The sequence below is a fragment of the Sceloporus occidentalis genome, unplaced genomic scaffold (assembly GCF_023333645.1).
Source record: "Sceloporus occidentalis isolate IW3139 unplaced genomic scaffold, rSceOcc1.0.p SCAF_376, whole genome shotgun sequence".
NCBI lineage: Eukaryota > Metazoa > Chordata > Lepidosauria > Squamata > Phrynosomatidae > Sceloporus > Sceloporus occidentalis.
The window spans coordinates 328,495-351,545 of NW_028317356.1; the positions used below are offsets into that span (position 1 = coordinate 328,495).

A 23,051-nucleotide genomic window follows, 5' to 3' on the forward strand; every position below is an offset into this window, starting at 1 on the left:
GGTTTGGCAATGCCAAAGATAAATACGCCGCCATCTGTCCATGACAACCTAGTCTACTGGACAAATCGAGTTTCGTGTCATGGAAGGTTTTGTTGTTCACGAAAATAATTTCGATATTATTATGTCAGAGTAGAAAGAGCAGAAGTTGCCTCCGGACTAACTACTGTTAAAAATACATGCTTTCTTCTCATTCTAATGGTATATACATTAGGTATAAGTGAAACATGAGTGCCAGGAACATGGGTTTTAACTCTTAACCACGTGACAGAACTACTAGAAGGTCTTTCTGGAATTCTTGTATGATGTAGTAGGTACACGAGGTCCATATATCCTCGCCATAGAAGGTAATAACTTTACGTAGATTGTAAAAGGGTATAAAGACTTGTGGTTAGGGAACATGGATACCCCTTCAATCCTCTACTCTCTCTGCTCCATCATTTTAAGAAGAAGAGCCTACAGCACTCAAACCCCATCATTGTCTTACTATCATCTGTCATGGAATGGCACTGTATGTATTTTATATAATAAACTTACCTATCTAACAAGACATAGAAGCTGTAATTTTGACTGATCTTTGGTCACCGAGACATTTAAAGCAGTTAAAAAACAAATATCTAACAGTAACTCCCAGAATCTGCCCATTTACCCCCAAAGCTGGGGTAAAAACGAAAAAAGTCAAAATCCTGATCGATGCCAAATATAGTGATTCTGGTGTAAAGAAAAATTAAGAAAAAACAGTAGTGTCATTACCAGAACCACCAATAGAATGTTCCTGCCGGTTGCACCATTCTGTCGGTCACTATGGCTATAGGACCCCATTTCAGACTGGGATATATATATAAATATATTATAGCTATAATAATTTTCCGCCCATACGTTTGCTAACGTTTGATGTAAAGGCTAATCCCCCCCACACACACCCCCCACCGAATTTGGAGCCACCCAGGACAGTCCCGCAATGGGACTTTAACCCCTTGACTGCTAACGACAGCATGGTGCCGTCGCTAGCAGTCACAGTCAGGTGCTAACGACAGCACCATGCCGTCACTAGCACTACCCTACCTTGATGGAGGTCTGTGGACCTCCATCACCACCTACCCCGGCGATCTGCCCCTCAAACTGAAGGGCATCACCGGGGCCACCCGATCCGGCCGGTGACGTCTCGCGCAATGACGCGATGACGTCACCGCGCAACTTTATTAACAACTGACAATTGTCAGTTTAAGAGGTATGGGGGCATGCTGCTTAGATGCCTGTATCTCAGGCATCTAAGCAGCTACAGACCCCAAACATATACCGTTGGAAAGGTAAATAAATAAGAATAAAAAATACTAAGTTAAAAATGTAAAAAAAAGTTAAAAAAATTATTTGGGGTCTCTAAAGGCAGATAAAAAAAATCAAAATTGCCTATTTTAACATAAAGTAGTTTAACTTTAAAAAAAAATGTTACCACAGCGATCATATAGCTATGAAAAGTCACATTCCCTTTTTAAAAATGGCCGATACTAATTTTTAATCCCGCGATCCCTTTGATCATGGGGTTAAATTTAGCCAACGGTTGAGGGAAGCAAATTTTTGAAATCCTGATGAACTGCAAATATTATCAAAATCAGCCATTTAGCCCGTGCGGTACGTGAGTAACCATCTCATCCCTGCAGCGCCTTGCATTTTTACTGCAAGACTTATTTTTGCTGTAAAAGTGATTTTTTTTTCTCCCTTTACCATCATTTCTTTGGGATTGTAAGGGGAAAGAATGGTGTGTGCCTCTGTGAGTGAATGTATGGAAAGTATGGTGTGTGCTTCTCCGAGTGAATGGAGATATGAAAGGCGTGTGAATGATCAGTAATTAGGGTTGAAGCCTTGACGTGGCATTACTGCTCACGTAGGAAGTTAAATTATGGCACAAAAAGTACACATTTGCAAGAACTACACCCCTTGACGCATCAAATGAGGGGCTGTATGTGTTTCTAGTACAAACCTGGAGTGCGCTAGACACAAATTAACATGGCGCTATGGTAAGAAAAAACATTTTCTAGCCAAAGCGACATATTCCATCATTATTTGTGTACTCAACTTTTGTCCTAGAAATACATGTAGCCCCTCATTTGAAGCTCCAAGGGGCGTAGTTTCTTAAAATGGATGAATTGTCCGAATGAGGGAGAGCATGAGTTAATATGTGGATGAATTGTCTGAATGAGGGAGAGCATGAGTTAATGTGTTTGTGTGCATCATAGATGTATAATTGTGGAAGGGCAAAGATGGCACAGATGGCAGGATGTTTGAGCCTTGGGGACCAAGATGGCACAGGCAGGGTGTATATGGGACAAAGATGGCAAATCTTATGTGTGTTATCTGGGTGCTGGTCAGGTTCTATGTGGGCAGTGTGGACGCCAGGGCTGGCTTTGGGGTGTGCAACCTGTGATCTATCCCTGTAATTTAGGAGGTTTTAAATATACTTTAAATGCTGTGTTTTTATGTGAATTCCAATTGATCTGTACCTGCAAAGCTGGGTTTTTGTGTTATTCTGTAGATCCATATCTGCTATGCTATGTTTCCATACATTATTTATGTGTACCTGCAAATACAGGGTTTGTATGTCTTGTTCAGTTGATTAATACTGTTTCCATGTATTTATTTGATCTATACCTGCAATGCTACGTTTCGTATATTATTATTGTATACCTGCAAATACAGGATTTGTATGTCTGATTCTGTTGATTTGATATATACCTTCAGTGCTGAGATCACAAGTGAATTTCAATTGATCTATACATGCAAAGCTGGGTTTGTGTGTTAATGTGTTGATATATACCTGCTATCGGCAGCAGGGTCTAATATTTATATATATATATTTATATATATTTCGACAGCAGGGACTAATATTAATATATATATCGGTAACTGGGGCTAATATTAATATATATGGGCAGCAGGGGCTAATATATATACCGTATTTGCTCGATTATAAGACGAGGTTTTTTTCAGAGCAAATGCTCTGAAAAATACCCCTCGTCTTCTAATCGGGGTCGTCTTCTAATCAGACCTCAAATAGAGGTCTGATTAGGAGACTAAGATCCAGATCCCCCGCACCGCTGCAGGGGACCTGGATCCTCCTGTCTCACCCCCCCCCCATCATACACACACTTACCGGTGCTTCCTGCTGTATTGCCGGGGCAGCAGGTTGACGTCTACGCGATCCGCGTAGACAACGTCCGCTGCAGCCGGAAGGAGGTGTGGCTAGCAGCGGGGGTTGTCTGCGTCCGTCGCGTAGACCTTCCCCGACTGTCAGAGATCAGAGTTCCCCGCACCGGAACCGCACCTCTGATCTCTGACAGCCGGGGAAAGTATACGCGACGGACGCATACAAACCCCCGCTGCCAACTCCACCTCCTTCCGGCTGCAGCGGAAGGCGACGTCAACCCGCTGCCCCGGCTGGAAGCACCGGTAAGAGAGGGCTGAGAGGGGGGGGGGTGGAGAGTGTGTGTGCGTGTGTGTGTGTGTGTTAGTTAAATGGGGGTATAGGGTGTGTGTGTGTGTTAAATGGGGGCATAGGGCATTTCTGGAGTGGCGTTAAGGGGGCATTTAATAGAGCACTCTGCCTCCTGAAATGCCTTATACCTCCCTATATGCCACTCTGCCCCATAATATGCCTTTTAACCCCCTAAATGCCAGAGTGGCATATAGGCATATAGGGGTATAAGGCATACCATGGGGCACAGTGGCATATAGAGGGTTAAAAGGCATATCATGGGCCACAGTGCCATATTGGAGTGGCAAGCCTGGGGGCAGATGTGCGTAACTGGGGGACAGGTTGGAAAATACAAGAAATAAAAACAAAAAAAATATTTTTCTCAATCATAGCTTTTATTAAAAAAAATAGTTTACATGAATTAATATTTACTGGTAAAACTTTTTTCCTTTAGGGTCGTCTTATATTCAGGCCTTTTCTTTTTTTCCTAAATTAATATTCAGATTTTGGGGGGCGTCTTATAATCAGGGTCGTCTTATAATCGAGCAAATACGGTATATCAGCAGCAGGATTTAATATTAGGCCCTGAAATCATTAAGTGCAAAAGTTAAGGTATTGTGTTGTTTAAAGGATTTTAAGGATTAGTCGTACTAAATTGTGGCTTCAGGCTTCCCATGTTGAATGATCAAGTATTGTATTGTCCAATAACAAAAGTATCATTCCATAGCACATTACTTTTGGCAATATATATATATATATATATATATATATGTGTGTGTTTTTTCAGTGGTATGATTTAATAGTGGAAATTATGAATGCCCCCCCCATGACCCATGCACTACACATTATCATTACGGCACTGAGTATAAACTGTTCGAACACCAAATAAATGACACGGAGGCACATTGGATTTAGAATTGGCCACGGCATTTATTTACTAAATGCCGCGACATTGTTTATTACTCCAAATTTAACAGTATTAAAGAAATGTACACGTCTTAAAATTCTGAATTTAAAACTGAACCGACCATAACTTAATGGTCCTATTGACGACACCAGCCCCGCCAGATACCACCGGTCGTTGTAAAACTCAGGACACGATGGGTCGGGGCAATAAACACCTTGAATGTAGAAAACCTGTATGGGCATCACTCTAACATCTAACATCTAACACAACATGAATGTATGCCCATACCACAAACTAGATCAAGGTCTAAAAACCTCTGGATCACTCCGCCAGATCCCAACGCAATCCAATGCAGCCGTCCTCCGCTGAACTCCTAGACTCGGGGAGGGAGGGCGGGAATCTTCTCTCCTCTGTATATCAGTTTGAAATAATAAATATGGTTATTTTCACATAAATTTATACAGTATATTTTCCCTCCAAAATAAATCCCACCCAGGTGATACTGAGTCGCTGACCGATGTTTGACCCCAAATCCTCCCCAGTTCCTTCCTGAGTGCATGGCTGGGTCATGTAACCCCTTCTGCCTATACGTCTCCAGGGGTCTCTGTATGACTGTGGTATCTTGTGTGCCCCCCCTATATATTGTTTCTAGAGTCGCCACTGCTCCAAAGTAACATCAAGATGACCTTTTCTGCCCCAGTTTTCTTTTTCTGCTTATTTTCTAATCACGTTGACCGGTTTACTGATATAAGGGTAACACTGCGTCTTTGTATTCTTGTAAACGTACCATGACACCGTTAGACCTTCTGAATAAATACATTTAACGTTTGAGGTATGCGGATGGGCGGGTTCGCCCGTAACCGCTGTTTCTCTATATATAGTTTAATTATAAATTGCTCTCTGGCAATATTTCACATGAAAATTTGCTCTTTGTGCTGAAAATCTATAGGTTTATTGCCTGTAAATAGAATCCTGCCTATTTTTAGCTGGACACTCACCGGCGTGATGTCTTTATGGGTGTTTAACAATGGGTGCGAACTGTATTCCGACCAAGCTGTGGATCCGCGTAATTCTGGCAGCCATAAACTATAAATCACGTAGGTTAATCTGTAAACGTTCCTATAGATTCGCCACCAGGGAACATAGAAAGATGTTGTGTCTGTAGTAGCTATTGTTTGATTAGTCTGTATGTCGTAGTATATGTGTGATTATTGTTGTGATTTTTGTTGCCCTCATGTACTGCCCTGTCCATATTCTACATGCCCTGCCCATGGACTTTAACCCTGTATACCCTGGACACCATCAACCCCCCCGGAGCGCCCCTTTCATGGAGTTAACCTATGGGAGGGGTGAGGTACGGAACAGGGGTGGTTCGAAGAGGGAGCCTCCTACAGATCCGCGGAGATCGGTCACCATGGTTGTCGTACGCACACCAGCTATCTCGCGGCCCGCCCACGGCGCTTTTTGGACAGAATATGTCCAGGACCCTCAGCTATCTATCGGTACCCCTAAGTGTGGTGGCGGACTGTTTGGGCTGGGCAGGGAGATGTGGACATGATTTATGGTTTATTTCTCACCTAACCTATATATATATATATATATAAGCCCATGCGTATCCCAAATAAAACAGTCCCTGTTTTACCTCACTCTGAGTCCTGTCTTGTTATTGGGGTAAGCCTCGGTGCTGCCCCAATGCGCTGTATTGCTATACTTCTGTATACTACAGCGCCGCCGAGGTTCCTGAAGAGCTGTGGCTTCTGCTATCATCACGTATTGTGCTTTTCAGGACAATAGCCCCACTGTGTAGCTCAGCTTCGGCTAGCCACAGAGGTAGATGAGCTCTGTTGCAGCAGCGTCCTCTCTTCTCGCTGTAGCGCTGGTCTTGTGTGGCGGTGAAGGGGTTAATCGCTGGTGTCCCGGTGGCCATGGGGCAGAGGAAGCAACGTTTGGCGGGTGTACCCAGTCGGGGGAAAAAGGTCGTTCCCAGCACAGATGTCTTCTCAGATAAGAATCAAGTGTGTGGGGCCCAGTCCTGAGTAGTAGGTCATGAAGGCCAAGAAGGGGCCCTGTGACATGTATAGGTTGGAGGAAATAAGAGAGAGAGAGGATGGGATAGAAACATTTAAATATTTAAAGGGGTTTTAAAAAAGTACAGGAGAAACGTAAGAACAAGAGGCCATCATCTACAAGTAGAGGGTCAGAGGCTTAAATGTAATGTACGGGAGTTTAACTTTACTGATAGGGTGATAGATAAGTGGAACGGCCTCCTGGTAGAAGTGGTAGAGGCTAATACAGTGAGGGAATTTAAACATGTATGGAATAGACACATGGCTTCGAGTCGAGACCAACAACTTATTAAGGTCTAAGTCGTTACATCAGGAAAAACGGGCAGACTAGACGGGGCTGATCTACCGGCAAATTGTTTCATTATTGTGATTTTTTGCCTCATGGCACAATTTCTAGATCAAAAATGTGATCTTTTCGATGATAGCTTATCTTTAATTTCACCATTTACCAATCTGCACCGTATACGCAAGCATTTTAAGATCGTTACTGATTACAGCCGTATTGCAAGTGTGTCGATTTCTACTGTGTAGGTGCAACAAGCAAATGATTTCCAGTCTGAGACAGCAATGTTGTTAATGTTAATGATTTAAAGAGATTTATAGTGAGTCGGTAGATAGTTATTTATGGATAATCCTCGGTTGTATAGTTAGATGCATTAGAGGCGGCAGGGAGGGGAGGAGAAAGGGCTGGGGGGGCATGACTGTCCCGGGAAATTTGGGACTTTTTGCAGGTATGCGGATGGAAGAAAGTCGGTCAAAAACTCGAAATAAGCTTAGACTTAGAGTTATAGGGTTAATATCTAATTTAAAATGTAACCCGTTTTATTAAATGCATGATGACTGGACAAACGAAAATCGGCTCAATCAATCAATGTCCTCCCTCCTCCTTCAAGAAATGGCGGGCACGACGTAAAGATGAAGACGAACATGAAGAAACGAAGAATCCCCCGCCATATTGTTTATTCGTTTTTCGGTTTGAACATGTTTTCATGTTCTCCCGTATACGAATGCACAAATCTAACTGGAAAAGAAAGGAATTTGTCGCTATGAAACAGCTGAGTAACCAAGGAAACGGCTTCTCGTTAATCAAAAGGTGAGTAATGAGGAGGAGGAGAATGAAAGGGGACAGTTGCCACGTGTTCAATCTGGGTGCAGGAAAGTCCTGTGGGTTTAATCTGGGTGCCACGGCTGGCGTTGGGTGTGTGACCATGAATACTAATGTGCAATTTTTCACTTGATCGCACTTTGGTAGTTTTCTGTTTGTTTTTTATTCTAACTTTGTTAACACCATAAAATTTGAATTTGTTGATCTGTGATAAATCAATGTTCATATTCTTAATTGTGCATTCTGATGGGCCAACCTCTCATAGTTTCTTCTAGCTGGCCCTTTTATATACTTAAACTGGCGAGTTGTGGTATACCGCTGTCAGGCTCCGTATATATATATATATATATATATATATTGATGGGAGTTATACTGTACCACCGTCAGGCTGAGTATATATTGATGTGAGTTATGCTGTAAAACCCTCAGTGTCAAAATGTAAATAAATCACTTGATTTAGGGAAATTTATTTTACTATATTTTTTTAACTCTGCAGTTGTAATATCATGAGTTTCCTTGTTATTTATTTATGTACAAAATAATCTCTGTATAGATATAGTGGGGGGGCACAATTTTCTGTTTTTACCTTGGGCGCCTCAAGCTTTGCCCCTTCACTTAGCTGACAAGCTGATTGGGGGCAAAATGGGTGTAGAAAATGGGTGTGGTTAGGGGGGTTATGTTTGTTAAGGGGAGGAGTTAGCAATATTGGTACACTCAGCTGGGGGGGGGATACAGTTCTGGAGACTCACCTTTGAAGAACATTGACATTCTGGAGTTAGTTTAGGGTGAATAGTTTGCAGGATACAAATTATCATTAGATGCTTAGATCTTAACATGCATAACTTGAGGGAGAGGGGATATAGTAGTGACAATTAAATATATAACATAACAGTAAACTCTTGTATATAAATAGCTCTATTGTCTCCCCTAACTGTTGTTATCTCAGGTGAAGCCAGGTTGGTCCCTTGATAGTCGTGGGGATGACCATTTGTGGGTGATTTTGTGCTTCATGGATAGTATGTGTAAGGATTTAGTGTTTTTATTCATTTATTATCTCCATATACACAATTGCTGTATCAACTGAGTAATGGAGGTGAGGACCACTTAGGCTTCACAATAAACTTTCACGAAGTTGGTGGAGTGAAGAAAGGCCGATTCCCTTCACGAACAAAGCAGTCACATTCTGAATGATCTTGTAAGAAGCCGGACAAGTGAACGTTCAGGCGCCACAACAAAGAAGCCACAACAATGGAGTTAAAGTCATGTGCAACTACGAAATGTAATGAGCGGATGCGGTCACCGTGGGACTACCCATACTTACCAGTGGACAGAAGGCAGAAGTGGATTGATGCCCACGGGAGGGCCAGCATGGGCTATAGTGGGCCTTGACTGTTGTGCGGAGGAGGGGTAGGCTTTTTGGCGGGAATTTCGGGGGTGGAGTTGGGGGAAGATTATATAAGTGGCTGCTTTCCCGGGCTCAGGAACCATTTTTGTGGTTAGCTTACCTAGTTGCGTGTCCCACCCTCCCTCCCTTTTTCTTTTGTTTGTAGGTTTGTGTCGTTTGTCACAGTCTGTGGGGCGGCAGCTTGCCAGGTATCCAGGGGGTTAATGTGGTGGTAAGTGAATGGTTGGTAACATCTGGTGGGAGGTTCTTGGCTGTCATTGCTGGAACCTCAGGTCAGGGTCGGGGCATCTCGGTATGTCCCTTCCTTAAGTGGTATTTGGTTATGGTACCTGGATTACTTGGCAACCTTGGGTGTTTTATTGTATATTTTTACATGTTGGTGTTTTGAGTCATTGTCCTTGTATTGTTTCAGGTTTTGGCGTGACAATAAATAAAATTGGCTGTGGCCTTTTCTCATCCATATTTATGGTGTGGTGTCATTATTGGGGGGTTTTTAATGGGGAATTAAGCCTAGCCCGGAGAATCGAAGCTACAACAGTCATGAATTGGCAACTGTCAGAGCAGATACGTTGAAAGGGACATTGAGCGGCTATGTCATTTTACAGTTCTGAACATGAAATAATCCCATGTAGCCTGTGTTTACAGATTAAAATGCACATGACCCTTGCACTGCCCATGCAATGTGGTGACAATGCTTTGATACGACCTTAAATAACATATACACAATAAATGACACCAGCAGAACTTGGATGTAGAAATAGCCGCAGCATTTATTTACCTAAATGCCGCAACATCCTTTATTGAAAAACCATAATCACCTAACCACCTAAGCCTGCTGTAGGGTCCCATCTTACTACTATAAACATTGCAACATGGTGTATCATCATCAGACCACCCGCCAGGTACCACTGGTCGTTCCTCAACACCGCGGGTCGGGTTAAGCCGTGTCACCTACTGATGTCATCATAAACAACCTCTAACATCTAACCATGATAGAGACATTAACCCCTTGTGGGTTTCTCACCTAGCACTTCTCAAGGGACCCTTCAGCCACAGGCAACAAGCTTGAAACCCACTTAAGCCCATTGCCCCCCTACAACTGAAAAGCCCTCTCCAAACCAGAACGTATCTCCCTGGACCAGAAATCCATGCCTGTCACATTACGGTGAACATCGTCCCTCGCCAGAAACCTGTCTGGATCATCCTGTATTACTGTGTGCTTCACCAGATTAAACAGCCTGGAAAACCTGTAAAGGAAGTGTAAAACCGCAAAGTAAAACAAAACACTAATGCCGCTTTTTTCATTACTTTGACGAAAAGAGTGAGAGTCAAAAGTACTCTGTGACAATCCCAGCTCCGCCAAACACTTCCTAAAATTAGCCACAAACTGATAAATAGAGAGGACCGTGCCATCTTCGCAACAGCGAACCATCCAGCCACTGTGTCACTGGGCACAAAATGGAACCGGGCAAAGGGAACAGGCCTTTCCCTTCATTATCAGCATATAATTACGCCTGACAACAATATTTAGAAGTTCCTGAATCACACCAACATCCTCTAACTGAAGGCCGCCTGAGCAACATACATTGGCACTCACCAACTCACATACGGAAAGCACCATAAAAACCCAACACAAAACTAGTTTGAATAACATCTTCTCATAAGGCGACCAGCATACACCCTGCAGCCGCTCACAAAGTTGCCCTAGCAATGCAAAAGTCACAGGCCTCCTACTATCAGCACGCCTATGTGACCTTTGATAACCTTTTAAAGCCTGTGGAACCCCAAAAAATGTTTAGTAAGATCCTGCTGTGACCTTAACTTAAAATACGCCATTCTTAAAATCCATACCCTGTGACCATAAGAGCACCAACAACAAAACTTCCGGTACCTGAAGATTCCCGACCTCCTTGACTAACTTCTCCCACTCATTCCTATTCGTCTGGTATGCAGCCCATGTAGCTGGTACTAAGGAATGCCGAATCTGGTTTAGGTTGATGCCAATTGGTTGATGCCAGAGGAGGCCCCTGCAGGCGACCAATAGAGTCGCTTGCACGGCCCTTTACCTCCTGACGGCGGAACTTGGCCTGGGGAGACCATGGTCTTCCCGCTCCAGGAGTTAAAGGTCCGTACGAGCGACTCTATTGGTCGTTTGTACGGACCTTTAACTCTTGGAGCGGGGAGACCAGTGGCAAATTGCAGCACCAGGATTTTAAATGTCTCTACGAGCGACTCTATTGGTCGCCGGCAGGGGGCTCATCTGTCATCAACCAATGAAGTGCAGGTGAAGACGAACACGAAGAGTTGACCGGTGCCCAAGTCTAGTCTGTATCCCTTGATGCATCATGACTGGTAGGTAGGTACAGAAAGGCACACAACAGACTGGAATGAAGGACTGGAATGAAAGAATAATTGGGGATTGTAGCGAGGACAGGGGAACTGTAGCAAGAGTGGTGGAGCACACGGCTTGGAAGCCCTCAGGGCAGGGCACACGGCTTGGAAGCCCTCAGACAGGGCACACGGCTTGGAAGCCCTCAGGCAGGGCAGAAGTAGTCAGGCAGACCGGGTCAGAAAGCAGTTATCTCTACCCTGTTGTAAAGTTGCTGATTGCCACAACTTTGAGATACTTTAAACTAAATATCTCTAAAACAATTACACTAATTACCAAACAAAGAGTGCAAGCTATAGCTAGTTTTTAATCTATGAAGTGAGTTATCTAAAAGAGGTGACGGCAACCGGCGTCTCTTAACACTTTAACACTGTGCTTGTTACGTACAAGGAATTTGAAAATACCATAACAGTAGAACACTTGTCTTAGGGCGATAAAAAGTGTGACATTAAATTGATTGAAACCCAGTGTATTTTAACAAAATAGAGTTGTAAAACAGTTGATACTTTATTTTATGTCTTATGGGGATAGATTATGGACAAATTGGCTAAATTTAACCTAAGATGGCGGCCTCTATCATGTGCCATTTACTAAGGGATATGAATGGGAAATTTTGCATTTCTCCAGGAGGAAGCACAACTTGCAAAAAAACGCAAAATCAATGGGGCAAAAAATTGGCTTAGCAATGCCAAATTGGCTGCGTATGGCTACCCATGGCCCTTGCATGTAAGGTGCCAGTTATACCTGTGAATAAACCCTATAAAAGGATTCACATAAAGTCTCAAAGACACGATACAAAAATGGTTCCCCTGTTTCAAAGTCAAGTCGTTGGTTTTAAAAGTAATTTCCTGACTGTGCCAAGGTTCACACTAGGCATAGCCAAAAATCACTTTAGATCAATACAGAGCGATATATGTTCAGGGTTGAACAGGCTTTTAAACATACAACGCTCTTTTTATAAAAAAAATACAGTGATATATAATTCAGCACTGTTTTTTGAGAGAAAGGAAAACAAAGTGAAATGCGTTGGTACGATGTACGTAATTTCAGATATTCTTGGCTTGGGTTTTCAGTAATTCATGGGAATCAGTATCTGGTAGGTTATTCCTCAAGCTCATACGTTAACATATTATCGACCGGCATGCAAACCATAAGGTCACCTTCCACTGGTGAACCATTCCATGAGGATGATCTGAGACTCTTGAGGCCATGTTGGTCATCCAAACATGACACAGTGGATTCACAGGACCCCCGGAAGTCAATGTCAACATCCTATGATTGTTGTGTAGTGTGGTTTCTATTAGAATTGGAATAAAAAAAATACTTTGGTATTTACAGTAATTCTATAAAGCATTTTTGGACTGAATTGAAGGCTACCAACGATGAGCAAAGGTGGGTCTCGATTGGATCTTCATCTCTGCTGCCATTTTCAATTTGTAAGTTTAGTTGTTTGCAGGTTCAGTGTAAGTCTTGGGGTAATTATCTACAGAAAAGAAACAGTAGAGAGTTGATTTAGAATATTACATATTTTTTATTCTTTGCCTGGTCATTGACCTTTTTATGCTTGCATTTTAAGCATATCTATGATTTCCCAGCTGGGTGTTTAATTCAGCAGAGATGAACAGTAGGCAGCTCAGCAGCAGACATCAAAGCTGCAGCTGTCTGCTGAAGGTCTTTCTGGAATTAACATTGAATGTGACAGGCCCGTAAAATAAAAGGTTATTAATGGAGGAAATTAGCCAAGTTCAAATAGTTGATTCCAAGAGAGCAGCAGCAGAGTTCTCTTTATTAGCTGCGAACTTGGCAGAAACCCAGCACCGTTCGGAACTTAATAAACAAGTCCCATTGCGTTGGTGCTTTATGAGACACCTTATTTAGTTTTCCCCCCTTGTACCTCCGTTACCTTCACACTTGTATTGACATTCTCCAGGCTTGGCCTGAAGTTTTCTATTCCAGACCTGGGACTCAGGAAAAGCAAGAATATTAAAATGATTCAATGGCTACAGCTCTCCATTATTATTTTTAATTTCTTGTCTTGAAGTTCTCTCTTTTCTCCTCCATTCATCTCTACAAAGGATGTCTGAACCAATGAACAACAATCAGTAATTTAACAATAAGGGAGAGCTAATGTAATAGGAGTGGAATAATCATGGAAATTCCAAGAGTGACTTTTTTCGGACTTATCTTATCATTTTTTATTTGTACCAGTGCCTTTTTATTGTTTTTATTAATTTTATTCATTTTAGTTGTTTCTTTTTTAAGCTGCATCTGTTATAGATCCAGCTCATTGCTACCTTGGAATAAATATATTTTTTACCACACATCTCTATGTGGACAGTGGCTGTTTGATACACCACACACCCACCAATATTTATTATCGGATTCACCAAACAGAGGAGGATACGCATGTGACCAAACGTCACCAACTACTACGGGCACCTTTACACTGGTGTTAGTGTAAGTATTACTCCACTTGTTGCGCCTCTAGCGATATATACTATATACACTATTGGTTCCTCTCTTGTCTCTTTCTCGGTTATATACCCCATACGTGGACCCTGAGAGTACACCTGTTTGACGCATTGAACCACATAAACACTGTGAGTGTAAAATCTGCAACACGCAGGGCACATCATATTTTTGTACACCTGCACTATTTATTTTTGTTTTTCTTTTGTATTTTTTCATTTCATTTATACGGAACGGAATACACGAGCGCCCCCTATCGAACCTTTTGCTGAAATTCCTCAACACCCGGAGAGTGTTGTATAAGGGCTGCAGCTGTGATTCCAGACTAAACAGGAAAATTATTATAGCTTATCACTTTTTCTGTTCACTGTTCCACTCCTCCTACTGGTCTTCTCACTTTTTACAAATTCCAAGAACAGGATGTTAAAATGGCGGCTTCCATTATATATACATAATTTCAATCTTTTTCTTTTAATCTGTATACACAATACAAGGGTTTAAGTGTCATGCTTTGTAAATCCATGATTTAGAGAATAAATATGGTTATTCAACCAATCATGACATAAATATGCACAAAGGGATGCTTTCGTTGGTAGGAGACTGTGTAGGATGGTCTATAGGAGATTTGCTTGGTGTGTCAGTGGGAGGCTGGGTTGGGGTATTTGGGGTTGAGTCTATTTGGTCATTCGTGGGTGATTCAGTGGCGGTTGGGTTGTCTGCTGGAGACTCTGTTGGGCTCTCTGTGGGAGTTCTGTTCTGTGTGTCAGTTGGAGGCTGGGTTGGGGTATTTAAGGTGTTTAAGTCTGTTGGGCCACTTGTAGGGAGTTTCATTGGGCTTTCAGCGTAAACTTTGCTGCCAATGTTGCCAACAAGCTCTTCATCATTTAGAACGTTGATACTTTCAGAAGATCCCGTAGCGGTAGGAAAATGATGTTTCATTTCTATCCAACTAAAATGAACACTTTATAACCTGAAAAAAGATTTGAGTTGTAATATAAAATCTCACAACTGTTTTATTTTCATTTGTGTATCTATCATCATTAGAAGCACTTTACTTATTGTAAATTGTCACACACAATTAATTATTTAATGAGAAGGTTACCGATTCCTGCAGCTTTCAATCCTGAGAATTCAAGGCATATGCACTCTTTTCAGATTCTGTTGAATATTTTGGAAATTATCTATGTTTCCCGGGTTCTGCTGCGGGGTCCTATCCAATAGTGCAGATTCCAACTCAAAATTTCTTGATATTGGAAAGACCTATATCTCCAGAAAAGAACTCTCCTCTTGTTGTGGTTAACAGTTCCTGATGCGATTTCCACACATCCTACAATTGTGATGTAAACAATTAAAAAAACTGCAGAGAAGATTTTTTATGCCCGACTTCCTCCTGTAGGGAATAATTTGGGTAAAAATAAATAAACATGGATTGTGTAGGGTATGGAAGCCATATCTCAGCTAAAATTAGCTAAAATGTAATGTAAAAATAGCTCAATGTAGCTTAATGTGTCAAAATGTGCCCAAATTTCAGTCAATTCATTTCATAAACTTGTCCTATCTAAGTTGTTAGCTATCCAAGCCTCTCCTAGAAGTTTCATGGATTTTGGTTTCTCACATTGCAAATACCAAACAGGCAAACAGGGCAGCTGTTCATGTCTATTAGAAACCAGGTCTGATCTATTTGATCTCTGGGATACAGCGTCCACCTTAACACATAAGGATGAGAAGAGGAAGAATGGTCAGGGCACACGAGTTTCCCTGCCAATTTGCCAACTCAACACACCTTGGTAAATAAACCTTGGAGCATCAAAAGCACCTGTGAGATTGTGTTCTGTCCACTTTATCAAGAATAACACAAGAGGAACTACCTTGTTTACCCACATATCCATCAATGTGTACGGCTATATATTGTATGCATATCATTCCAGCTAGGAACATAGACAAAAATAACCAGTCTAAGTTTCACATTAACCAAGCATTCCAATAACGCCCTTTTTATAGCAGTGCCACTGTATAACAAGCAATAAAAGATAACGAGATCTGTTCTTATCTGCGGGTCAACCCGGATCACTCGGCAATGCTTGGATTATCAAATGTCTCCCAAATCCAAGCAAGCCGTTTTATGCAAATCGGAATCCATTTATTTGTATGATTGTTAGAATTCTGCCCCCAACACTCCACTCCAACCTTATCTTTAACAATCATGATGTCATACATTTATTAGCAAACTCATATAATTCTTGGAGAAACTCCAGGGCAACGTTTCAAAAATCTTTTATTTTGTTGTCATTTAAATAACAAAACCAAAATAAATTATTTAAAAAAAAAAACATTTATTGAAGTGACAGTACGGAGAGACCATTGGAAGCATTTAATTAATGCACAATTTTAAATTATCGTTCGAGGTTTGGTACATTGGTGTTGATAACAATATTTTTGTTGGTATCAGCCGATAAAAGCAAAGTTTAATTGAGAAGAGCTTAACCGTTATATTTATAACAGTTTTTGGGGCTCTAGAACTCTGATACACATTATTATTTATTGATTTTTGAACACCGCAAACTTTCACACCCCTTGCATTTATTTAGACTATTCCTACCGGACCTGCGAGCCCGGTTGCTAATTCATCTACTGTCTTATGCAATTTTTTCCTTTTTTTGTACCAAATATGTCTCTTTTTGGACAAATGTTTTCGTATTCCCATTCCTTCCCTCCATATCTGGGAACTCTCTGGGTCCGGTTACCCTGAACCCCCCTTGAGGGATCTGGGTAGGAGGTCCTGCTGACGTCAGTGTGCAGTTCTGCTGATGTCAGTGGGTGGTCCTGCGACATCAGTGAGCACTCCTGTGACATCACTGGGCGGTACCACTAATGTCGCGAGACACATGCCATTTTTGGAGGGGAAGTGGGCAGGGAGTGGGGTGCGCCCAAGTGCTGCTCCCGCGATCTTGAGTTTCCAGCAGTAACCCGGAGACCCGGAGAAGGGGTGCTTCAGCTCCAGTCTCCGGGCAAAACTCCCAAATATACCTCCCTCCTGTTTCCCTCCTCCACCGTCCTACCGCAGCCATAAATGCCTCCCTGCTTCCTGCCCTCCCTTTCATTCATCTTTCTTCCCCTTCTCCTCTAATACCTCAAGATATTTGCGAGCCACCATCTTGCTACAAGCTCTAATCCACCCACCCTCTTTTCATTTTACTTATAGATTATATCCTACATTCTGCAGCCACTTAGGCCTAATTACTATTTTACCCTCCAAGCGAGGCCCTCATAAGCCCACATTCTTGCCCAGAACATCGCATGACGTTTGCCAAGTGAGACAGTTGGCCAGTCTGGGCCTGCTTGGGACCACCACTCTCCTACAAAGACTCCCCATAACTCTCCCTTCAGTGAAGAATACCTAAAGCGAGTGCTTTTTTCTGGCGACACTTACGTAACACTATAAGTTTTCTGCCAAAATGTTCTGGTTAAAAACGAAAACAACGACGCAGGAGTGACGCAGGTAAAAATATATCAAAGTTACTATTTATATCTTGTTAATGACACCACTTAAGACCATAAAGTCTTCTTATGGTTTGTCATTAAAATTGCTTTATGACCGAAAAGAAAACTAAGCGCACGTAAAAAATTTGCATATGGATTTGCTTTAAACACATTTAAAATAAAAAATGTGAATTTATCATTCTTATGTAACGGGGAGAATTGTGTTTCCCAGCGTGCATCTGGCTTCCACTTTTTGCCCCTGGGGCAAGTAAAACTGAGTCACTCTCCCTGTAACTAACATATGCACTGGCATACACACATTGACACTCATGCTTACACACACACTCACGCTAACACACACATTTGAGCACACATACATACAGGGGTGGCCCAAGACATAATGCCGCCTGAGGCGAAGTTTGAAATGCCGCCCCCTACACCCCCCTCGCTCATTATCTACCCTTCCTCTCCCTACCTTCTCATTATCTACCCCCTCTCTATTATCTACCCTACCCCCCCCCTTTGTACTTCACTTACCTTCCAGCAGTCCTGCGGCGAGAGTCTCCCTGCTCTGCCGCGGTGCGCGCTGCTTTACTGCTGAGTGCCGGAAATTATGTCATATTCCGGAGCTCAGCATTACAAGCATTCGCAGAGGAGAGAGAGGGTCGCCGAGCGGGTACTGACAACTTGATAAGCGAAAACCGCTCGGCGCTTGGGGCAATTGCCCCACTCTGCTCCATGGTTGGGCTGGCCCTGCATACATACACACTCATACAAAGCATTTTTACTCTATCACACCTCATTCTATCATCACACCTCTACACTCTACTTTACAGTCATTGATGCTGTTCATTCCAATTATGTGGTTTATGTTCGGCTTGCAAATGTAACATAAACCTTCTCCCATAGTGGTGATTATACCAGATGCATGTACACATTCCTCCTGGGGCTTTATGATGAGATAGATAGAGTCTATTCAGGTCTTACCATGAAACTTTAAAGGGACCACGCAGGTATGATATGCATTAAAGCCAGAGTGTCCCTTTCACCATGTAACACAACAGTTATTAGCGCAAATATGTAAAAACAAAAGCACAACTATGCCGAAACAGGGGGAAAAAAGACTTTTCTACAATGTTGCTTATAATTTCTTGTACAGGGTATGTGTCACTGTTGAACTCTAACCTGATTTTTTTTCAGCAAAATCCTTTTATTGTGGGACACATTTTTATATATTTCATTTTTAAATATCTATTTTTTCTCTGTTTTTATTTTTAATTTCTATTTTATTTTCATATTTTATTGCATTTTTATTACTTTCAATACTTTTTAAAAAAAAATGTTTTATTAAATATTTATGCCTGCTACTGTGAAAAGTCCAGGACATACTGTTACATCCGATAGGTCATCTTAACACTTACTAAAGAGTTGTATGACCTGGAAGAAGGGACACACAGACAGTTTCCATAGGTCTGGCGCTGTGGCTTAGTTGGTTAAAGCGCCTGTCTAGTAAACAGGAGATCCTGAGTTCGAATCTCAGCAGTGCCTGATTTCTTTTCAAAACATAATGCTTGAAATTATAATTGTTATCAACCATTGAGAGCCAACCAATAAGCAAAGTCTATGGAAACATTTAAATATACAAGGGCGTTATTCACTAAAGTAATTAATTAATTAGTAAAGTAATTAAACCTTAAGCAGTCGTTGGTCTCACCTTAGATTCAGGAGCCGTATGCCTGTCCCATGCATGTTTAAACTTCCTCACTGTATTAACCTCTACCATTTCTGCTGGGAGGCTGTTCCACTTACCTAGCACTCTTTCAACAAATGGTATTCTTCAGTAACAGACAGCTACTTATTACAAGCTGCATCTGGACTTCTATCTTTAACCAGAAAGTCCTTTCTTTGCAGTAAGGGATATAAAGCTCTGGAATCCACTATCTATGTTGGGAAGAACCACCACTACAAGTGGAGCTTTTAAGAATACATTTTGTTTTCGGCAAGAAATTCTGTTCATAGGAACACATTTTAATTTAAAAGCTGTTGATCCAGCGTTTTTTCCGACTGTCCGTGGAATTATTAAAGAATTGCTTTCATTTTCCCCATCTACAATTCCAGGTGCTTAACCCTTTCATAACCAATGGTAATTTGTACTATAAACAGTTTTTGGTTTTTTTTGCAATTCTTACCAATAGTTTTAAGCGTTTTTATTATATTCTATATCACATTATATATTATATTTTACATTATATATATTATTTATATATATATATATATTATTTATATATTATTACATTTATTATATTAAAGGTAAAAATTGTTACATTTCCATCTTTTATATATACCGTATCTCGTGTACATTGTTCAGCCTGAGGGTTTGTGTAGTGAAAGTTTGCCGATGTAGATGCCTTTGCTTGATGTTCTGCACATGATTAATTCTCCTTGCTGTGGAAGCGGGACTGCTTTATCTCAACTGTGAATTGAATTAAAAAATACACTATGGATGTGTCCTTTTTTCTTACCTTTTGGAAATACCAATAAACCCGGATCTGAGGAAGATTTTTTTTTATATAACAGCGGAATATATCCTGGGGATTATTTCATTTTAAATATTCATATTTTGGTTAATACACTTGATACCTTTTTAGCGACTGTATTCACTTACTTTCCTACTGTATATATATATATATATATATATATATATATATATATAATATATACTAAGTTGTATTTTTTTTAACCATGCTACGTTTATGATACATTAAGTTATGAGTCTGGAAATCAAGGGTGATCATCTTAAAGTCACAAAGGGGTTAATAAGGGTTTGGTTTTTTTGCTTTCTTTCACCTGGGTCAATGCAAATAAGAATATGGAAAATTGAGTTGAATTCGAAGGGCTTGTATTTGTTTTTTCAGCTTTATGTAAGTAAGAAACCTTATGTCGTGATTTACGCCCGGATCTATACACTTCAGTCTATACATACCGTATTTGCTCGATTATAAGACGACCCTGATTATAAGACGACCCCCCAAAATCTGAATATTAACTTAGGAAAAAAAGAAAAAGCCTGAATATAAGACGACCCTAAAGGAAAAAAGTTTTACCAGTAAATGTTAATTCATGTAAACTATTTTTTTAAATAAAAGCTATGATTGAGAAAAATATTTTTTTTGTTTTTATTTCCTTGTATTTTCCAACCTGTCCCCCAGTTACGCACATCTGCCCCCAGGCTTGCCACACCAATATGGCACTGTGGCCCATGATATGCCTTTTAACCCTCTATATGCCACTGTGCCCCATGGTATGCCTTTTGACCCCCTATGTGCCACTCTGCCTCCAGAAATGCCTTATACCCCTATATCCCATTCTGGCATTTAGGGGGTTAAAATGCATATTATGGGGCAGAGTGGCATATAGGGAGGTATAAGGCATTCCAGGAGGCAGTGGCATTAAGGGAGTTAAAAGGCATTGTATAGAGCACTCTATAAGGCATTTCAGGAGGCAGAGTGCTCTATTAAATGCCCCCTTAACGCCACTCTGCTTCCTGAAATGCCTTATAACTCCCTATATGCCACTCTGCCCCATAATATGCCTTTTAACCCCCTAAGTGCCAGAGTGGCATATAGGGGTATAAGGCATTCCAGAAATGCCCTATGTCCCCCATTTAACACACACACGCACACACACTTACCGGTGCTTCCAAATTCCTGCTGTATTGCCGGGGCAGCGGGTTGACGTCTCCTTCCGCTGCAGCCGGAAGGAGGTGGAGTTGGCAGCGGGGGGTTGTCTGCGTCCGTCGCGGATACCTTTCCCGGCTGTCAGAGATCAGAGTTCCGGCACCTGTGCGGGGAACTCTGATTTCTGACAGTCGGGGAAGGTATCCGCGACGGACGCAGACAACCCCCGCTGCTAGCCACACCTCCTTCCGGCTGCAGCGGACGTTGTCTACGCGGATCGCGTAGACGTCAACCCGCTGCCCCGGCAATACAGCAGGAAGCACCGGTAAGTAAGTGTGGGGGGGGGAGACAGGAGGATCCAGGTCCCCTGCAGCGGTGCGGGGGATCTGGATCTTAGTCTCATAATCAGACCTCTATTTGAGGTCTGATTAGAAGACGACCCCGATTAGAAGACGAGGGGTATTTTTCAGAGCATTTGCTCTGAAAAAAACCTCGTCTTATAATCGAGCAAATACGGTATTTTCATTATATTACATTTGTTTATAGAGTATCCGACTCTGTAGCGCTATTACAACAGGGGGACAATCACATTAAAGTAGGCGATATACAATTTGACAATAACGTTAACGCACATAAGACATACTGTTGGAGAATGGAGGGATCGGTGAGCGGACACTCTCTTAGGAGACTTATTACTCATTATTGTCCATTAGTATAATGGAAGTTTGGGAAATTAGGATGCTGAGACGGACTCTCCTGACCAAACTATCGGTAGCTGTTCGATAAAAAGTTGGAGGATAATTGGAGCAGGATAATAATAAATAAAAAAAAATACAAAAAAAAATAGCCACAAGGGGGCGACGTTCAACCAACTACTGAAAACAAATGAAAAGTGATTCTGAAAAGGGTAGATAGAATATCCCTATCCAGTCGCGAGTGTCCCTGACAAGGACTGTCAAAGTCGTTATTCCTTACGGGGTAATTCGTCAAATGTTCTTCACAGACTGTTGCTGCCTACAGGTGGAGACAGAAGAGTAAATATTAAATGAATACTTGAGAAATATTTGGAGACTTAATAATACATGCATCGGAAGATATGTTTCTAGAGAAAAAAGTTGAGTCTGACATAGAAACACATGAGGTTATGTTCTGGCTTTTGAGGGCGGTGGGGGTCATGGGATGGTCGAGGAGATCTGAACACCCCTGACCGGCCCAGGGAAGCTATAAAGGGGAGAACTTTTCTACCTCTTTTTAGAATCTGATATTCCACTCCCCACTCTTTTTCAGGTCAACATAATCTGACGGGGGTCCCTCAGGTCAGGCATCGGTGCAGGGCTTAGTTGTCGGAGGTAGCGTTAGCTCGGGTGGCACTAGCTGCCGAGTATCTAAGTGCAGCCCACTGGTCCCTGATGAGCGAAAGGCACTGTGTCCACCTTGCAGGGGGTAATATGCCGGTGGCCTCCCCCAGGAGGCAGGGTTCGGGGTGGCCTAAACCAGAAAGTTCCAACATATCAGGGGGACAGGAAAACAAGATAAAAAGATTTGGGTATAGAAAAGGGACTGGCCAACCTAAACCGGGGCACACGGTAGGTATAGGTTAGCCCTACAGTGATGTCGCACATAAAAAGAAGCACAGCTGGAAGAAGCGAGACTAATTTTGCTTAATATTCAACAAACCTTTTTTTTCTTTTCTTTTTTTTCAATAAAAAAATGTAATGATTTGGGTTTGTTTTCTTTCTTATTGGCCTCATTTAAGCCTTGGAAAAGGTTCAAGTTTTTTTTTTGGTTTTTTTTTTTACTAGCCCACGTCATTTGTGTATGTCTTGTTTTGCGTTTATCTCTAACGAGAGGCTATCGTAGTTTGATTATATGATCTTACATTTTACTGCCTAAAATGGAAAAAAAAATCATTATTTGTTTTATAAACTTTTCAGTGTTGTGTAGATTTTTTATTTTTTTTGGCCCAGTGTTGTGTGAATTATTTTTTTCTAGGAATTTAACATTTTTTTTATTTTTTTTACTAGGAATCAATTCTCTCACATTATAGCTTGGGCTTTTTTCTTTTTTTTTCTTTTTTTTTTCAT

At 41.5% G+C, this 23,051-nt stretch overlaps 1 non-coding gene across 1 annotated transcript; it reads left to right on the forward strand.

Annotated features, from left to right (window-relative positions):
* The first annotated feature begins 18,764 nt into the window (after nt 1–18,764).
* On the forward strand, nt 18,765–18,838 carry TRNAT-AGU (transfer RNA threonine (anticodon AGU)). The gene has a single exon. It is a non-coding gene; the product is annotated as a tRNA-Thr (tRNA).
* The last annotated feature ends 4,213 nt before the right edge of the window (nt 18,839–23,051 follow it).